The sequence below is a fragment of the Aythya marila genome (genome assembly GCF_965140915.1).
Source record: "Aythya marila genome assembly, chromosome: 3".
NCBI lineage: Eukaryota > Metazoa > Chordata > Aves > Anseriformes > Anatidae > Aythya > Aythya marila.
The window spans coordinates 32,948,992-32,957,640 of record NC_139044.1 but is presented as its reverse complement, the minus strand read 5'-3'; positions in this window follow the sequence as shown (position 1 = coordinate 32,957,640).

Below are 8,649 nucleotides of genomic sequence, written 5' to 3'. Positions count from 1 at the left end.
GCCTAATACAAACGTCAGTAAATAAATAATGAGGTCATCCAGCTGCTTAGACAAATAAAAGTTGTGTTTGATGTCTTAAGGAAGTTTAAATCTTTATACGTACACTACTTAAATATATGTATGTGCACGTACATTTAAATCCATTGTCGCATCATAAATTCTTGTATTTCTTTTTTCATCTATTTCCTGTTCACACCTAAGGAAAACACTGATTAAGGGTTGCTGCCTGTAACATTGTCACCTGCTTGTCTGTCAAGTGAGATGTTCAGTGAGCTGTAGTCATGCAGTCAGATCCATTAGTTTTACCTAAATCTCACAAAAATGAACTTGGATTCTTGCAGATTAACCACGTCTATTTAACGTGAATCACTCATGTGCAGGAGTGGCCACAAAATTGTGTCCACGCTGTCACCTACCACTGTGCCTTAGCCTGATTTTCCCTACAGGAACAGGCGTTTTCAGGCTTCGTAAACTCATATAATGATGAATGTCGCTAGAACCATTTCTTGCAGTAGTATTTTATGATATGGCTGGCTGGCCAGTAAACACAAGAACTGCAAGCCATACTCGTTTCATACGAGTCAGAGAGGCAACCTGAGACCATAATGAATTTCTGCCACTGTCAGCCACAACTGGATTCAAACCAGATGCTAGCAGCTGAGCGGCTCTTTAGCCTGTTAGGGATCTTCTAAGCCACCCAGTCTCCAATCTTTGCTTGCCCTGACTGAAGATTATCAGAAAGGAAATCTGTAGCTTAAGGAAATTCTTCCTTGTTCAGCAAAGCCTGGTGGGCAACTGTACTCTGCCTTGCTTTGTCTTGACCCCAATTACTAAACACTGATAAGCATCGGGAAATAAGTGGTTGTATTATTTAACAAATGAAAGGTCAAAAGCACTGCTATTCAGCAAGGTCAGAGGTTACCATCACTGTTATTAAACAGTTTGAAAGCAGTTTCTCCCATCAGTTGCCATCACAGGCTCAAACAAGCAGCTCAGCAGTCGGGCAACCAGGAGGGAAGAAGATAGACACCGGGCATCATTCAGCAGGGCTCGGGTCAGGCAGCTTTCCTCAGAGACCTCCTTCAGGGAGGGAAGGTGCTGTGCTCCAGCGGTGCACAGCAATCTGCCATCAGGGCACTGAGCTCTCCTGCCTTTGGCCAAACCTGACGTACCCATGTGCCAAACTGCTTCAGCTCCTCCCTTTTCCACTCCACAGCACGGTCGACCTGGTAGAGCTGGTGTCAACTTTTGGGTGAGAAATCAAACTCAGGCTCCCTTGCACTCCTCTTGGGCAAGGTACTGAAGCTTGGACAGCTCTTTGCAGCATGAAATATCTTGAAATATATGTAAATTATTGCTGAGTGCACAGTGGCTCCTGTATGCCTTGCATAGCGTTGTAAAACATTTGAAAATACCTTTAGTGATGTAGTAGGAAGTGAGCTCATTTTCCTTCATGTTCTCCAGTGTGCCTCATCTCAAGAGAAAGACAAGCAGTCACTGATCCCTGTCACTGCTTCTGCTGGTACAGATTATGAAGGCTGCCCTGAAATACTCTCAAAGGACAAATGTAGCACTGTTCTGGGCATATACTAGGCCACCACTGCTCTTAGGTGGACTTACTCCTATCGGTTCTCTGTGTTACAATATAACAGCAACAGGAGGCACCAGAGATGTCCCTACTTTTTATAACACCAACACTTTCCTCCGTCTTGGAGATTGTACTAAATGTGGCAAAACTCCGGTAATACTCTGACTGCAAACTGTTCAAATAAAAAGGGTTTTGGCTTGTCCAGGACCATTGCCATTAGTGAGGCATCCACTAATGAGGCTGAAGCGTGCTGTGTGCTGTCACTGGGAGCCTTGGAGACGAAGGGGTGAAGGTGCTGTGTGCCACGGGCTTGGGATCCTCCACATCTGGAAACACTGCAGGAGTGTTCCCAGTAACAAGTTAGCGAGAAATTGGGCTAGTAGGTCAGGATGGAAACAGCTGTGCTGAGATTCAGAGGAAATCTGTGGGTTGACTGTGATAACGTCTTCCCGGAGATTCTCTTTGGCGTAGCTCTGGGCAGGCAATATGCCCAAAAAAAGTGGTTATCCTACCCTAGTCAGGAAAAGATAGACGTAAGAGGCAATGAGCTTTGTTGTAGTTGTGACATGAATTTTTCTATGTCTATCAGTTAAATTTCATGCTTTTCGTTACTCTCTTAATAGCATCTGTCTTCCTGGCTGTTCCTGGCACATGGGACAGGTAAAGCATTTACTGGGTAGGAAGCACCAATGCGCTGATTACATCCATGCCTGGGCATCGCGTGAGTAGCTATAATTCATCAAGCTGGCAACTGAACACACATGCCTCTCTTTGTGTTTTCCATGTACCCAGAGAGGTGAGGTGCAGCGCTGTGACCTTGCCCCACCACGCTGCCAAACTGCCTACAGTCTGAGTGGGAGGACTGTTCAGAAACCTTGGAAACAGAAAAATATCACTGAGAACCTAGTGTGGAACTGTGGTTCTGACTGTGGTTGGGCATCAGGAGGATTTAATGCATTATTAAATTATCCACATTTCAAGCTACCCATCATCCTAGTGTGTTGCCCCAATGAGTTAATGCATTCACAAGGGCTAACACAGGACTGTTTAGACATCCTAAGCAAGGATAGGCATTGTACAAACAATTACCTTTTTTTTTTTTTTTTTTTTGGTTGTTCCCACATTGCAGTTTTGATGATGATGATCTCTGATCTTTACAAGTTCAATTTTTAGGACTGACGCTCATTTCTTCTCTACAGGCTGCAGTTGCTAAAGTGGAAGAGCATACCTTATAGTGGCTGGGACCTGAATGATTTAAGCTTTTCAGAGTCATGACCAAGACCATATATTACAGAGAGGAATGAATCAGCAGCCATGAGCAAGCACAGTCTCGATGTGACAAAGTTTAATTAACTTGTCTTTGGAAGAAAGGTCTATAAGTCTGCAGCTTGCAGGTGGCTCCAGACAGAACCTCTCTAATAGTTTAGCACAGAGGCAAGACCTGGTGGTATGTGAGGAAAGCAAACAAGCATTTGGCAAGCTGACGATGAGATGAGCGTTTCTGGCCTACTGTCTGGGAACTCGGAGCAGGAGTGAGAAGTTACATCTAGAGGGACTCTGGGGTCAGAACAATTCACAAGGCAGATCTCATTAAATAAAGATGAAGTTTTCAGAAAACATCCTTCTAGAAAGCTTTGCTTTTATTTAGGCAGAGCTTATTCCAGTTGGAGACATCTGCATTTCTCCCTTTGTCAGATAGTAAGAGTCTACTGGTCTTTCCTCATGTCTCTATCTGTAGTGACTGATATTTCCAATGCTTTTTTTATTTCCTCAGGAAAACTTTTCCAAACTGAAATTTCTACTCAGTCTCAGGCACCAGCTTACAACTATTAACTTTTAAAAATGGACAGGAGATAGAGACCACCTCAGCTGGGGTGGGTGGCTTGAGATGATTGTCATTACCCTAAGTCTGAACTTCCCTCCCAGAGAGGTGTTCGCATCCCTGTCTCTGGGGCACTGACTGTTGTCAGTATGGCTCAGCCATCCCCTCAGCAATTCCTTTGCATTTGCATGGATTCACTTTTGCCACCTGCTGCTGAATGATTCTGTTTGAACAACCCAGCTGCATTGTGCTGACATTTCTGTGTGGTTCCTTTTCCCAGGAATAGAGTCAAGCCAGGTAAATTATCTCTGAAAAGAGGAGGAAAAGACGGTTCCTGCACAGCATCTGCTGCAGAGTCTGGTCTCCTGCTGTCTTCCCCTCCATGTGCAGTGTGCAGGCCTCCATCCAATCAGCCTTGCAGTTGTACTAACAAAGAAGGGTTTTCCTCGTTTTCACTGCAGGACTGAAAAATATGTTCTTTTTGTTCACGAGAAAATTTTACTCCTCTGAAATTTCCAAGCTTTCTTTCCCGCCTGTGTTCAGTTCTGGGCAGAGATTGAAGAAATCTGAGATGACCCAGGAGAGAGAAGAGCAGAGACCTCTGCCTACACTGTTTGAATAGCTAATACCCTTTCCAAATACTGGCACCTGGGAATCCTTTAATGACTTGGATGGTGCTTTGGGTAGACTGAATATCTCCTTTCAGAAACAAAGGCTGATTATTATTATTTATTTATCTGCCTTAAATCATACAAGCAGTTAGAAAGTAACCCTTTCCTTTATTACATTCCTGCCCCTGTGTTGGATATCGTGAGGCCAAACTGTGTTCTCATTTAAAGTGATTTAATAATTATATTAGGGCAGATAGTGCAGATTTACATCAAATTTTCAAAGCGCAGAATTTGTCCCTATTCATTGAATTAAATCTTAAACATACACCGCCTATTCAGAAGGGAATTCTATGTGAAAATTTTCAAATGTTAAATGGATGTGTGCCTCCAACATAGCTATTGAAAAGCTAAGTAAGCATTTGTAGCTTGGAGGGGAAGGGTTGTCATTAAGAGCATTTACAGACCACCCTGTAAAACGTATTTTATCCTCTGTGTTGGGAAATTCTTTTAATCAACAGAACCTTTACTGACATTTCTATATTGACATAGCTCTGATAGGAGATTTTTTTTCCTCCTTGTCTCTTTAGAGACTCCTACTTGTTCTAAAGAGAGAATACAGTTTTTGGTTTCATGGGTGTGAAGGAAGATTCGGTTCTCTTAATAGCCTGACCCAGAGTCATACTCCTATGAAATTTATTTCCTACCTGTCTTCTTCTTGCCTTGATTTGTTTATCATTGCCTGGCTCACTCCCAGAAACTGGTTAACCCTATAAAAATATAATTCGTATGCTCGAGCCACATAGTTGTGCTTGCAAACTCCAGCTTTTCCTGGTTTGATCTCTTTTCTATTTCTCAAATCTTTAAAGAAATGAAAGAATTTATGGGGGGGGGGGGGGGGGGGGGAAGTGCTGTTAATTTAGAGGTCTTCCTTTACATGAGCTCAGCTTCAGTTTTACAGGTAATACCTGTAAACTTCAAGGATGGAGAGTCACTGTGGGGTTGTTTACCACCTCTAGCAAAATTAACTATTCCTCCAGTCTCACTTGTGGTCTTTAGTTTTACTGAAATACAAATAATATCACATATAATAATGGTAATAGTGACCACCAGTTTGCATTCCTGCAGTAATGTTTATTTGCCTGTGTTTCTACACGCCTCTACCTCCAAATTTTCCATAGCACAGGTTGACACTGTCCAGCAAGGGCTGGAGATCATTCCAGATCTGAGCTGGGGAAATTTGCTCAATGACTGAAAACGGGTTGGGCCTCCCATATTCAGCTGCTTAGCCTTTATAACCAGCCACAGGGCAATTACATGCTGACAACAACTTTTGAGGTGTAGAGATGCATCTGAACTGTGAGGCTTGGGACTGTTTTTCCAGCTCAGAGGCCCAGATGTGCACCACACTTTTCACGTCCTGCTTGCTTCTCAGGATGCAGTCCACATGTGTAAATGTCCGTCCTTTCCTCCCTCCCCTCCCTGCTGTGCTTCCTGGTTTCCAAGAAAACTGGGACTGAGGGCAGGGGAATGGGTGGTGTGGTGAACTCATAGTTTAGACAGCCGTAGCGTCTCTTATGCTTCACCTCAAACTAGAAACAACCCATCATGAAGCTCGACTTGGCACAGCAGCATCACTGCAGGATGGGCTGTCACCAAAGTCAGACAACCTGGTTGTCAACTTCTGAGCACCTGAGACATGCAGGCTGGGACTACAGGGGCGCTTTGGAACCAAATTTCCTTACCCAGAGAATTACCGTGATGCAACCTCAAGAACTGTGTTTGGGTTTGGTTTTAGCATTTTTGCTTCTTCCTTTGTTTAATAGCTGCCAGTACCAGCAGGGATGAGTTAAGCTATAATTGTTTGGAGAAAGCTGTTCAGGTCAGTACTGACTGATCTGGATGTCTAGTTCTTGGACTTCAGTGTGTAAATGCTTAATCAGTTACAAAATACAAAACAACTTAATGTTTCCTTTTCATTTGACCACAGCTTTATTTTTGCCCCTGTTGACCCAGAATCACATCTTGGCAGCTTGAGATCATTTGTCTTTGAAGTGACAGGCCACAGCTGTCTGAACTTGGCTGAGGGTAGGCTGCCAATTTCAAAACAGTGTCCACTTGGTGTAAGCAGAGATCGGAGCTCAGGTAAGCTGTCAGATGTGTCTATTGCTAAACAGCTGGAAAATCTGGCTGAGAAAAAGAATAAAATGAGAAACTCTTTCTGGGTTAAAATACAGGGGCTAATGATTGAAGCCTAGGTCTCACAGAAGTCAGTGGCAAAGCATTCGTTGATTTTGCTGGATCAAGATTTCATCCGTAGAGTGCAAATGAGGAGCCAGTGGAATGACAGTAGCGGACATGGCAGTAAAATAGTTGTGGTAAAGTGGGATATGGTGCTCAATGTTTCACATGGAGAAGCAAAATCATAAACCTACAATACGTACACGATGAAAAGAAGTGGTTGTGAGGTAGTTACATGCTCTGAAGAACAGCTGTAAGATTAAGTCATGGGAGGTGATCAGGGCATGACTTCGGCACTGGTCATTAGGAGTACCTCTCTCCCAAAGAAAGTGGACAGCTGTTCTACATTACTGACCAGTGTGGACTCCTGAGGGTAGAGATGCCTCCCAAATTACTTGTGAGAGCACAACAGCATGGTTCAAGCTCCCAGAGGATTTCTGTTTACAATTATATAACAATGCTAAAGTCCATGGAGCTGATTGCTTAAGTAAGAAGTAACCATGGCTGATGACAAGCTGCCTTGTATGCCCTAGCAATCCTACCTTGCAAGTATTCATCGACTTTGTACCCACCAGAGCAGCCCCCCAGCACCATCAGTCTTTAGAAAGAGCATCAAGGCATTCATTCCTACCATGAAAGCATGAAGAATTTGATTTTGGAGACTACAGGATGAAATAAATATCTTTTCTTTTCTTTTTTTTTTTTTTTTTTTTTTTTCTGTTCAGTGTGGTATTAAACAGCACCTCCTTGAGAGATATGAGTAACTGAAGAATAGTAACATTATAATTTCTCCTCCGTTGTTTCTAAGCTGAGAGACTTATTGCCAATAAAACCTGAAGTTAGCAAAGGGAGGTTTGGTTTGTTCATTTAGTAAGTATTTCTCCTTTTTAAATCATATTTTCAAAGGATTCTTTCTCTGCAGGGTCATGACTAGAAAAGATCTGGGGTGGATGAAGAAAACTCTTTCATAGGCCTTGTATTCCAGAAATAGTGAATTGTAATTTATGGGCAACTCATTGTTTTTTGTTTTTTTTTTTTATATTTTGTATAGGCTGAATCAAAAAATAATGGGGCTGGTGATTATAGTAGGAGGGCAGGCCTGTGAAAGTAGGCAGTGGGCAAGCAGCAAATTTTAATTCATTGAGTGGATTTCATACAAAATCTTGGTAGACAGTGCCCTCTTTGTTCCACAGAGAAGAATGCATCTCTCTGCTATTACTAATTTGCTGTTGCAAGTAAGCAAAATCCTGGCTAAGAAGCGTGTTGAAGAGGTTCCAGCAGTTCAGCTTGGACTGCTTAATCTTTGTTTGCCTGGAAATCCTGTGCAACTCAGGGTTCCTCCAGCCCCGAGTGGAGACCGTGACAGATATTTGAGTAGAGACTTTTGTGTCCCTGCAGAGAGGTCTAGCACAGACAGGGACAGACAAGGTTTTGCAGGAGGAAATAGAGGCCTTGACCCTCTGTAAGAGCACCGAAACTGGATCCATTTTAAGTGCTGTTTCTGGTGAAAGGGTCTTGGAATTTGGAGACTTTGCAAGACCCAAATGTAGGGACCCAGTGAGATCATCTCTCATATTCCCTGAATATTACTTGAATAAAGCCTGGCTCTTCACAAACTGGAACTTTCTCTCCCCTTCTCATTTCTGTAGCAGCATGAAGCATCTTCTCAGGTGCACTCACTGCACCGGGATAACAGGAGCCTTCCACTTTGAGAGGAACACAAAACGCGGAGGTGCCCGGGGACAAAGAGCAGTGCTTTCATGCTGCACATAAACCCAAAGCTTGTGTGTTTAGAACAAAAACGTGCGTGGGAAGGATCTAGAAGCAGGCTGTTGCACAGTGGCGGGGAAATGTGTGTGGCTGCCAGGCTGCGCTCAGCAGCTGGGGACGCTGCAGCTGCCGTGCCTGGCGCACGCACACAGGTGCTGCAGAGGAGCACGGCTCCTCACAGTTCCTGGAACTGGAGGAAGGAGAAGCCAGGAGCAGCAAAGAAAACACAAACTGAATAATCAGGGAAAAGAAGATAAACTGTGCTGAGTGGCAGCTGGTCTTTCGAGAACGGGCTGTGTAAATACCCCGAGGGCCTTGTGCATCATCCCAGGGAAGCGAGACCCCAGGGAAAGACTCAGCTGGATCACCACACCACTCCACACTGGAGGTATGTTTACTTCTGCACAGTCCTCAGTGTTTCCTGTGAAAACATTCCCCTGCTCATAACCAATATATGCTGACCTTTCAACAAGCAATGTTTCCCTTCTGTGTCTATACACATCTGTCTGTGCCAGGAAAAGCCTCCAAATAAATTATTTATTGCTCAGCCTCTTCGAGGCACAGAAGACAGAGGTGCAGCCCAGGCTCACTTTTCCCAGTGCCCAGTGAGGATACCAGCC